Source organism: Bos indicus, chromosome 20 (assembly GCF_029378745.1).
Source record: "Bos indicus isolate NIAB-ARS_2022 breed Sahiwal x Tharparkar chromosome 20, NIAB-ARS_B.indTharparkar_mat_pri_1.0, whole genome shotgun sequence".
In the NCBI taxonomy this organism is placed as follows: Eukaryota; Metazoa; Chordata; class Mammalia; order Artiodactyla; family Bovidae; genus Bos; species Bos indicus.
In genome coordinates, this window is record NC_091779.1 from 36,406,907 (window position 1) to 36,418,492 (window position 11,586).

General features: G+C 40.4%; 1 non-coding gene across 1 annotated transcript; it reads right to left on the bottom strand.

Annotated features, from left to right (window-relative positions):
* Positions 1 to 10,735: 10,735 nt before the first annotated feature.
* Positions 10,736 to 10,842, bottom strand: LOC139178089 (U6 spliceosomal RNA). Its single transcript, XR_011562513.1, has one exon. It is a non-coding gene; the product is annotated as a U6 spliceosomal RNA (small nuclear RNA).
* Positions 10,843 to 11,586: the final 744 nt, after the last annotated feature.

Sequence of the window (11,586 nt, forward strand, 5' to 3'; positions counted from 1 at the left end):
TGTTCAAGGCATAACCTAGAAGTGACTGAATCTTTCATCACAGTACTAATCAGATTACAGTGAATTTTACTCCCTGGGTTTACAAGGGAATGTTTCCTTACATCTCAGAATGCTTCCAAGAGCCAAACCCGCACAAGCTTGGCAGGGACCCAGGGCTCACCGGCACTCACTCACCTGACAAGCAATCACATCTCATTTGCAATGAGGAGGAATTCCCTTTTTGATGACAGATGCACTTCAGGGACACACCTGCTGGGCAGGGCACTGTCTCATGACCACTCAGGGGAACTGACCCAACAAGCTTTCCCAACCAGCAGAAAAACGTTTATCGATCTCAGCCTATTCATTCACATCCTCAAGGACATGAATGCAGTGGGATCCTTTCTATGAAAGACCAGAAGTGAGAAAGGCCAGAGGAGGTATCAGACTGTCTTAATTCCATGTCCATCCATTGTTTTGTTTGTGTTTTAATTCTACTCACCCACTCAAAGATAAAATATATATTTGAAAAAGAAAAAAAAAAAAAGACTGGTGCTGAATCACCATCTACTCATCCAAGTGTTTCACAAAATTACTACCCTGGGGCTATAACTTTTTATAGGTCTTTGGCCCTCCTCTTCCCTCTCTTGTCCCAAGAAGCTAGTCTAATCTTATAACCTTTCACCCAGATCAGAATCGTGGGCCTGATGAGCAAGATCTTTTCTAAGTGAAAGAAAAAAATAATGACCATCTGTGTCATGGTACACAAGGTTTACAGACTGCAGAAAACACATTGCTGCTAGTGTTTGATTGTAATAAATCTTTCTCCAAATCTGGGATAGTCATCATTACTACAGTCTTTCTTTGAGACTCTAGGAATAAAGCTCTGAATGACAGCAGCTCATCTCAGTTGTACATAATTATAATGACAGTATTTCTATTTGACAAGTTAAATTCACATGCAAGGAAATCTACAGCCATTTACAAGAGCAGGGAAAAAAAAAAACAAAAAAACCCTGCTACCCAATAAAGAGTAGCATAACAAGAGAGAATTTTCCTTTGACACAGACTGACAAGGAAGGAGCTTAAAGAGGAAGTCACAGACTCTGAGGATATCTGGCTCACTTGAGGCTAAGGTTTGGTCAGTCAACCTGGAATTCACTAGATATGAATTCCTCAAAAAGACCCATCTTTCCCAGTGCTGGATAAACTCAGATCCTGAGTCACAGCTTGAGGGATGTTCTTAGTCTGTTGGGGCTGTTGTAACAGAAATAACATAAACTGGGCAGCTCAAACAACAGACACTTATTTCTCAGTTCTGGAGGCAAGGAAGTCCAAGATCACAGCATCTGCTGACTTGATGTTTGGTGAGAAACTGCATCCTGGTTCATCGAGCGCCATCTTCTTGCTGTGTCCTCTGTGGCAGAATGGCCAGAGCTCTCTAGGAACCCTTCTAAAGGACACTAATCCCATTTGTGAGGACTCCACCCTCATGACCTAATCACCTTCCAAGACCCCATCTCCAAACATCATCACGTGAGGGATTGGGCTTCAACATATGAAGTTGAGGGAACCAAACATTTAGTCCATCGCAGAAACTGAGTTTCCCAGGCCTGCCAGTGCTGAATGAACTTGAGCAGCTTACTAAAACTTGCTGCTGCCTGTTCTAGCCAGCTGTGAAATAGGAAAATAAGAAAACTACCTACTTCACAGCGCTGTTAGGGGAACAAATGATTTCATATGTGAGGGCATCTAGTCAACTAGCAAGATAACATTGAGCTAGAGCAATTAGGAAAGACATCATAGCCGAGGATGCTCCAGAGACTTAAAAAGGAGCAGGGTCTCGACAGGTTAAAAAAAAAGGGGGGGGAACATTGTGATGTAATGAATATGGCAGCAGCAAAGATGATACAGGTCCAAGAGGTGAAATAGACTAATGGGAACCCAGCAGAATGTGGGAGTCCTGTGGAACAGGCCTCCTCTTTGGATGTCCACAGGGATCTTGGGATTAATATCTTACACAGTAGTATTTTGCATAAAAGTGTGATGAAATTTTAAAACAGGGATTTCCCTGGTGGTGCGGTGGTTAAGAATCCACCTTGTAATACAGGGTGGATTACACCTTGTAATAATGTGGGTTCAATCCCTGGTCAGCGAACTAAGATCCCACATGCTACAAAACAATTAAGCCCACGCACCACAGTACTGAGCCCACGTGCCACAACTAGAGAGTCCATGCACTTCAACTAGAGATCCCACAAGATACAGTGAAGATCCTGCGTGTGGCAACTAAGACCCAACACAGCCAAAAAATAAACAGATATTTTTTAGAAAAATCTTAAACCACACGGAATGGTAGTTCTCCATAAGGCCTGCGTGTTCCTGCCCAATTTTAGTGACAAGCCATCCCCAACCCATAACTCTGCAGCCTTTGATCAGTCCCTGAGTCACTAAACCAAAGGTTCTCAAAATATGGACCTCAGCCAGCAGCACCAACAGCACCTGTCATGGAACTGGCAGAATGCATGCATGCGTACTCAGTCACTTCATGGCCCTCAGAGATGTCCCTGTCCTTATCCTTGGGACCTGTGAACATACCACTTTCACAGGTAGGAAAAATTACATTTGGAGATGAGATTAAGGCTGCGAATCAGCTGGCTTTAAAATAAGATTACCCATTGGCTATCAACACATGGTAATGCAAGTTTCCACATTACTCTCTCCATACATCTTACCTGACTCTGGGAACTCAAACAGGGGCTCTGTAACAACCTGGAGGGGTTTGATGCGGGGGGAAATGGGAGTGAGGTTCATGCAGGAGAGGACATATGTATACCCATGGCTGATTCATGTTGATGTTTGGCAGAAACCAACAAAATTTTGTAAAGTAATTATTCTTCAATTAAAAAAATAAAATTTTTAAAAAGAAAAACAGAAAAAAAAGATCACCCACTTGCTTACTTGGTATGAATAGAATGCTAGAGTTCTAATTTTAAAAAAATAGATATTCAATAAGCAATAAAGGTTTACTGTATAGCACAGGGAACTATAATCAATATCTTATAATAACCTATAATTGAAAATAATTTCAAAGATAACATATGTGTATACAGACGAGTGAATCACCTTGCTGTGTACCTGAAACATTATAAGTTAACTATGAAATTAAAAGTTGTTCAGTTGTGTCAGACTCTTTGTGACCCCATGGACTATTCAGTCAATAAAATTCTCCAGGCAAGAATACTGGAGAGGGTAGCCTTTCTTTTCTCCAGGGGATCTTCCCAACCCAGGGATCGAACCCAGGTCTCCTGCCTCACAGGTGGATTCTTTACCAGCTGAGCCACAAGGGAAGCCCCTTCCCACAGAGGAAGGAAGTTAACTACATACCTCAATAAAAAAATATATATATATTAAGAAAAAATTAAATAAGATCACTGAAGTGAGTCCAATGCCATCACAAGGATCCTTATACAAGGGAAGAACCAGAAAGAACATTGTGAGAAAAACTCAATTCAGTTGCTGGCTTTGAAAATGGAAGGGGGCCATGGGGAGGGAAGGAATGCCAGGCAGCATCCAGAAGCTGAAGAGTACAAGGAAACGGATTCTCCCCAGAGCCGCCACACAACCCTGCCAATACCTTGTTGATTTTCTCCCAGTGAGACCCATTTTGGACTTCTGATCTCCAGAACGTTGAGATAACACATTAGTGTTGTTTTAAGCCCCTGAATTTGTGATAATTTGTTACAGCGGCATTAGAAAACTAAAACAGCTGAAAAATTGCTAAAAAGGCAACTTCTTTGGCCACATTCCAGACCTATTGAATCAGAAAACCTGAGGGTGGGGCTCTGCAGTCTGTCTTTCCAACAAGCCCGGAGGTAATTCTGATGCACACTGAGGTTTGAGAACCACGCACCAGACTAAGCAAACACAATAATTTCCCCAAAGCAATCACACTCAGACACACATTCCCGTGAAAACTCAACACAGACAATTAATGACTTGATTAGCCATGATAAAATCTACCAGAGCCACGTTCTGCCTTGACAAGCCTAGAATAGGAAACCCAACCAAATCATTGGTGATTCAGATTCCCTCCAGGCTCAGTCTTCATTTGGAATATCAGTGATGAATGCGCCCTAGTCAATGGGAATTCCATTTTTAATTCATTTCTGATGCCAAATAGACAGTTATTTGAGGTGGAGTCAGTTGCCTCTATCTCACTAAACTTAAGTAATGGGATGGAGTGGGGAATGTGGGTAGATGAGGGTCCCAGTAAATCGTAGATTTAATGATGGCCTGTTCCAGGAAGAAGAGGCAGACTTAATTTCAGACTCTTAGACATGAAGGAATGAGGGTTCTCAAAGACCATGAAGCTGGTTCTTCCATCTAGAGTGTAGGTCCCGCTCACCCCCTCCACCATTTCATTGCCAATCAAGAGGTCTGTCAACCTCAGCTTGAATATCTCCCATGATGAAGAACTCACTACCTTCCATGGCAAATATTCCATTCTGCAAGAGTTCTAATGCTGAGACCTAAATTCCCCTCATCTGACAGCTGGTTTTCTTTGGACTTCATGCTTGATTTCATTCTGGCCTATATAGACTTCTTTGAAGTCTCAGGTGTACACACTCACATTTGAGACTGAAATATGACGAGGTTGCAGCCTCCACTACCTACACTGGCTTGTTTTCTCAGTACTTTTAGCCTCTACTGACCTCAAAGGGAGGCATGTGTGTGAGCTGAGCAGGAGGTAGATGTGGGCCCTGTTAAAGACAAAGTGCTTTAAAAGCCTTTGATGAAAGGCATTATGGCTTGAAAGGGTTGTTTCTGAAATACTACACCTCCCTTTTAAGAACTCTTAAGATCTGAAGGGTGATACTCTCTCACCCCAGAAGAATTCAAGCATGAATTTTCTTAGAGCCACCAATTAAGAATCCAATTCCATCTCCCCCATTGCTCATTTCCAGTGAAATTACCTAGTTAGATCTTTATTTTCATTTTTTTAGGAACAAACTTAACCATGCTGAAAATATCTCAGAGTTAAATAACTATTAGATGGGACAAATTAAGATCTAAAAGCCCAGTAGCTCTACTTAATACACATAACTATAAATAAATAGAAAGAAAACCCCAAGTCATCTTTGTTGTTTAGTCACTCAGTCATATCTGACTCTTTGTGACCCTATGGACTGTAGTCAGCCAGGCTCCTCTGTCCATGGGATTCTCCAGGTAAGAATACTGGAGTGGGTTGCCATTTCCTTCTCCAGGGGATCTTCCCGACCCAGGGATTGAACCCACGTCTCCTGCATTGGCAAGAGGATTCTTTACCACTGAGCCACCAGGGAAGCCCAAGTCATCCTTACTTTACTTATTAATTATTAATCCAATTATTTTGTGTATCTATTATATGCCAGTAAGAGAGGTAACAGAACATGATGATGAGCTAGACAGACATTGTACCTGTCCTCCTGAGGCTTGGAGATCCATTTAAACACCAATTCATCTCTATTCACATGATCCTATGGCATTAAAGTTCCAGATATTTCTATCATTTATAAAATAATTCAGGGAAATGTGGTTGTTGGATTGGGATGTACCCATATCCTTGATTCAGATGGCTAAATGAAAGAAGCTAGAAACCCAAGATTAAATAGATCTTGGATTTTTCTGGATGAAACCTGTTAAAAACATGAAAGAATCTCATCTTTGTCCATTGCCATATGGGTTTCTTTATGGAACCAACTGAACTAGGGTCCAAGTGAGGCTTCTTTAACAGAATTCATTAGGTTTTTCCTTCTTACTCTGTCCCAAGGCTTATTCCACCCATACAGAATTCAAACTTGCTGGCCAGTGTCACTGGATATTGGCAGTAATTCATGAGCCCATAGCAGTCCCTGTTACCCCTGCCAACCACTGGGGTTTAGCTCCCTTCAGTCCACTTAAAAAAAAAAAAAAAAGTATGAACTACCAACTGCTATCAAAGCACTAGCCCTCACATCACTAATCCAAAGAGCAAGCAACATCCGTGGATCCTCCTACACTCCTGTGGATCTCTCTCCTGGGAGATCAGAAGATGCTTGATACATGTATGCATTCTTCTATAAAAACAGAAAAGCTGCTCTTCTGATTCAGGATACTAGCTATGACAGAGACCCCCAAAAGCATCTTATGGAAGTCAGAGTTGTCCTCTTGGTCATGAACTCAAAAAGTCAGATCAGAACCCAAAATAAACACAAAAACCAAAGCTCTTCCTTCCATAGTCAGTTCTATCAACCATAAACATGCAACCCTTCTAGATTTATATTTTTGGAAACTGCCTCAATTCTACAGTAGTAAGAAACAAAAGTGCATTATCCCCTATATGAAGTGGGACTTTCTTATATTATGCAAAGCTTACTTTTCAAAGATAAAGAGATGGAAAGAATACATGGAAGAGCTGTACAAAAAAAGATCTTAATGAACCAGATAACTACAATGGTGTGGTCAGTCACCCAGAGCCAGACATTCTGGAGTGTGAAGTCAAGTAAGTTGAGCCTTAGGAAGCACTGCTGTCAATAAGTGGAGGTGGAGATGATAGAATTCTACTAGAGGTATTCAAAACCCTAAAAGATGATCAAAGTGTTGCACTCAATATGTCAGCAAATCTGGAAGACCCAGCAGTGGCCACAGGACTGGAAAAGGTCAATCTTCATCCCAGTTCCCAAGAAGGGCGGTACTAAAGAATGTTCAAACCATCGGACAATTGCACTCATCTCCTGTGCTAGCAAGGTCATGCTTAAAATCTTACATGCTAGGCTTCAGGATTATGTGAACCAAGAAATTTCCAGCATCCAAGCTGGGTTTAAAAAAGGCAGAGGAACCAGAGAGCAAATTGCCAACATTCACTGAATCATAGAGAAAGCAAGAGAATTCCAGAAAAACATCTACCTCCGTTTCATCAACTACGCTAAAGCCTTAGACTGTGGGGATCATAACGAACAGTGGAAAGCTCTTAAAAAGATGGGAATTCCAGACCATCATACCTGTCTCCTGAGAAACCTGTACGCAGCTCAAGAAGCAACAGTTAGAATCCTCTGTGGAACAACCGACTGGTTCATGATTGAGAAAGGATTACGACAGGGCTATCTGCTGTCACCCTGTTTATTTAACCTATCCGCTGAGCACGGCATGAGAAATGTTGGGCTGGATGAGTTACAAGCTGGAATCAAGATAGGAGGGAGAAACAACAACCTCAAATACGGAAATGATACCACCCTAATGGCAGAAAGTGAAGAGGAACTAAAGAACCTCTCGATGAGGATAAAGGAGTGAAAAAACTAAATATTAAAAAAACTAAGATCTGGCAAATAGAAGGGGAAAAGGTGGAAGTAGCGACAGATTTACTCTTCCTGGGCTCTAAAATTGCTGTGGATGGTGACTGTAACCATAAGATCAGAAGATGATTGCTTCTTGGCAGGAAAGCTATGACCAACCTAGAAAGTGTATTAAAAAGCAGAGACATCACTTTGCTGACAAAGGTCCATCTAGTCAAAGCTTTGGTTTTTCCAGTAGTCATGTACAGGTGTGAGAGCTGGATGGTAAAGAAGGAAGAATGCCAAAGAATTGATAACTTCAAACTGTGGTGCTGGAGAAGACTCCTGAGAGTGCCTTGGACAGCAAGGAGATCAAAGCAGTCAATCTTAAAGGAAATCAACCCTGAATACTCATTGGAACAGCTGATGCTAAAACTGAAGCTCCAGTATTTTGGTCACCTGATGCGAACAGCCGACTCATTGGAAAAGTCCCTGATGCCGGGAAAGATTGAGGGCAGAAGGAGAAGAGTGTGACAGAGGATGAGATGGTTGGATGGCATCACCAATGCAATGGACATGAACTTGAGCAAACTTCAGGAGATGGTGAGGGAGAGGGAAGCCTGGCATGCTGCAGTCCATGGTGTCACAAAGAGTCAGACATGACTAGGTGATTGAACAACAGCAACAACCTCTCAAAGACAACTTCTTTAGAAATTCAGGACATCTGCGTCCTCTTTATTATTGAATCCTCTCAGACTTTACCTTTCTGAGCTGAATAATACTAACCACTTTTTCATTCGGTTTTCATAAAATCAGCTCCTGCGTCTCCCTACCCTATTTCATCTCTCCCACATATATTCATATTCACTCTCATATTCATGCTTATATCTTATCTATCTCCCCATAACCAGTTTCCTCTGGAGGCATCCACTCTTTCCCGTGGCACAGTGCCTGGGCTCAAAAGCAGCACATCTGCTGGGATGAAACCATCTTTCTCTTCCATGATGCTATTTAGTTTCCAACACCCTTAAATGACAGTCAGAACATGTTGGCTTTTTGCAACCAGTGTCTTCATTGACTCACATGCCCTAGATTGTAACTGATAACCCAGAGTCTGTTATTCCACTTGAATAGTTTATAGATTACTTCTCTACAAATTCAAGATCCTTATCTATTTTGAATACGAAAATGGAGAAATGTTATGATTTTCATCATGTTATTCTTTGAGATGGCATCTAGGCTAGAAGAAACAATGGTTGATATGCTCACTAAAGCAAGATGTCATGTCATGGGGATACACAGCAGCCCTGAGAGAAGACAGCATGTAGAGAGACCCACATGGAGAGGAAGCATCTTATCAGTCCAACCATGGCTGGCCTTAGCAGTGGGTCCTGTAGTCCCCGTCAAGCCTTCAGATGATTCCAGCCCCCTCGGGACTTGAGTCTTCCAGCTGAGATCACAGAAAACTTCATGGAGCAGAGACAAGCCATCCAGATGTGCCCTCTCTGAATTCCTGACCCACAGTAATTCTGAGATAATAAATGATAATTGTTGTTTTAAGATACTAGCATTTGGGGTAATTTTCTATACCACGATTGGTACTGTATCATGGTGTATGGGTATCCAAAAATAACTTTTCCTAAAAAGTAAAATATATATGTATATATATATATATATATTACAGCTCAAAATTCAATATAGTGGCTACCTCTGCAGGGGAGGCAAAAGAATAGGTTAAGAGAAGAGGACACAAATAATTGCTAAGTAATTGGTAAACATCTGCCTATTGGTCAGATGGTATTTTTTTGTTTGTTTTTTTCCTTCAAGCATCAACATTTATTACTTTTTAATTACAAAAGTTAAGGTAGAAAGTAGAAGAAAAGACAGTTTAGAAAACTATGGATATGCACAAAGGGAAAAAAATCACACATTATTTCACTTCCATGTGAAAGTAAGCTTTTTTCCTTTATATGTGCATAACTGTTTTTTTTTCTTTGTGTATGTATCTACTCACACATATTTTATTTTTTTTAAACTGAATCATAGTATACATATTCCTTTGTTATCTTATTTTTTTCCACTTCTTTTTAAAATTAATTTTTATAGGAGTATAGTTGGTTTACAATGTTGTATTGGTTTCTATTACACACCAAAATGAATCAGCTAGACTTTCTTATTTTCTAATACTCAAATGCTCAGTCATGTCTAACTCTTTGTGACCCCATGGACTGAAGCCCACCAGACTCCTCTGTCCATGAAATTCTCCTGGCAAGAATACTGGAGTGGGTTGCCATTTCCTTATCCAAGATGGTATGTTTTTAATAGGCAAATAGATGAATGGATGATTAGATAGATGAATGGATGAATATGTAGATAAAGAGAAGAACTTGTATGGTCTAATGATGAGAGTGTGTCATGAGCCAAAAATTGTGTTTAATCCAATTTAAACACCTAAGGTCCAATGATAAGAAAAGGAGAGAAGAGAAGAGGAAGGGGAAGAAAAGAAGGAAAGAAGAAAGGCCGGGAGGGAGAAGGGAGTGAAGTTGTTAGTTCTCACCTGGTAACATTTTAAAATGTTTCCACCCTTCACCCACCATGTCAATTTCTGAGTGTATATCCTAGAGCAGCAATTACAGAAGAGAAAAGGTAAATATTCACAGAAGCATTTTATAGACGCAAAATTTAGAAATATACCAAATATCCAGCAACTGTAATATGAATAAATCCATGGTAGTTATTCAGATGGTAAAACACTACACAACACTAAATACTAAAAACTAACATCCTGGTTTAATCTCTACTCAACTTCAGGGATAAATATCTAGAGATAATAGACACGGCTTTCTGCAATAAGAGAAATGTTCTATAGCATGAAGCTGGGCAAAAGAAAAAAGATGAGAAATGATTCCATTTCTATAATGTTAAACACAGACAAAAATAGATAATACATTGGTTAGCGACGCATACTGGGCATGCGTGCAAAGTCTCTTCAGTCGTGTTCAACCCTTTGTGACCCTATGAACTGCAGCCCACCAGGCTCCTCTGTCCATGGGATTCTCCAGGCAAGAATATTGGAGTGAGTTGCCATGCCCTCCTCCAGGTCAGGAAGACCTGATCCAGGGATCAAACCCTCATCTCTTATATCTCCTGCATTGGCAGGCAGGTTCTTTATTTCTAACACCACCTGGGAAGCCCCTTAGAGATGCATATATGGTAGTAAAACTAGAGTGAAAAGCAGGCAAATACACAAGACTCAGACTGGTGACTGAGAGACAGGGAGATTGAATAGGAGCAGGCCACATATGAGAGACTCAACAGTATTGGAAATATCCTCATTCTTTCTGTATATATAAACATAAAAGCATTTTTAAACTTTATTATTAATACTCAGGACATTAGGAATTTCCAGATTTTTTTTTCAGTAGCATATGTAGAACCACTTTTGGTAACAAATACAGTAGTAAAAAACTATGGAACGATTTATGAATTTGCATATCATCCTTGTGCAGGGGCCATGCTAATCTTTTCTGTATTGTTTCAATTTTAGTATATATGCTGCTGAAGTGAGCACAAATATTCTCATTCTTAAGCAGGGTTGGGGAGAGATCCAAGATGTTCATATTTTTATTATTAAACTGTATGTAGATATTGTACAAACTTCTGCATATGTACCATGAATTTTAAAAATAAAGATATAAGTGCAGCAAAATAGAGAATCAGTATCACATTAAAGGACTTAAGCAGCAGAATTTCCACCCAGCACAGTCAACTCCTTGTCCTTTCAATGTCCCCAGAATCAGGTGTGCAAGAAACCTCAGCTACCCAGGTTTCATCTTTGCTCCTCGGAATATAACAATAAAAAAAATATGTTTATTAACTAGCTATCCCATAACTTTACAATACCAGCACCACATTTACATCTTCAGGCCAGAAGTTCCGTATCTTATCTTTGTGGGTTGTCAGATCAGCATTCAATATGTATGACATGGTGCAATGAACAGAGTATTGGACTGAGTATGAGAGGCCAGTTGACTCTGGGGTCTGCTGAATCCCTCCCCAGCCTAGATGACTTTGACAAAATCAGTTCACCTCTCTACCGGGATGCTTCAGAAGAGCCGCTGGGGATAGCCAGAGCTGTTCCATTTATAAATGACTTTATGTTGGACTTCTTGGTTTGATCTCTTTTGAAGAAAAGGTTGCACTGCTTTAAAAAGAGAAAAAGTTCAAAAACCTCTAGACCAAATGATCCCTAAGTATTTTCTTGCTTTAACATTTTAGAACTCTTTGTGCTTTGTGAAAATCATATTGTGGACCT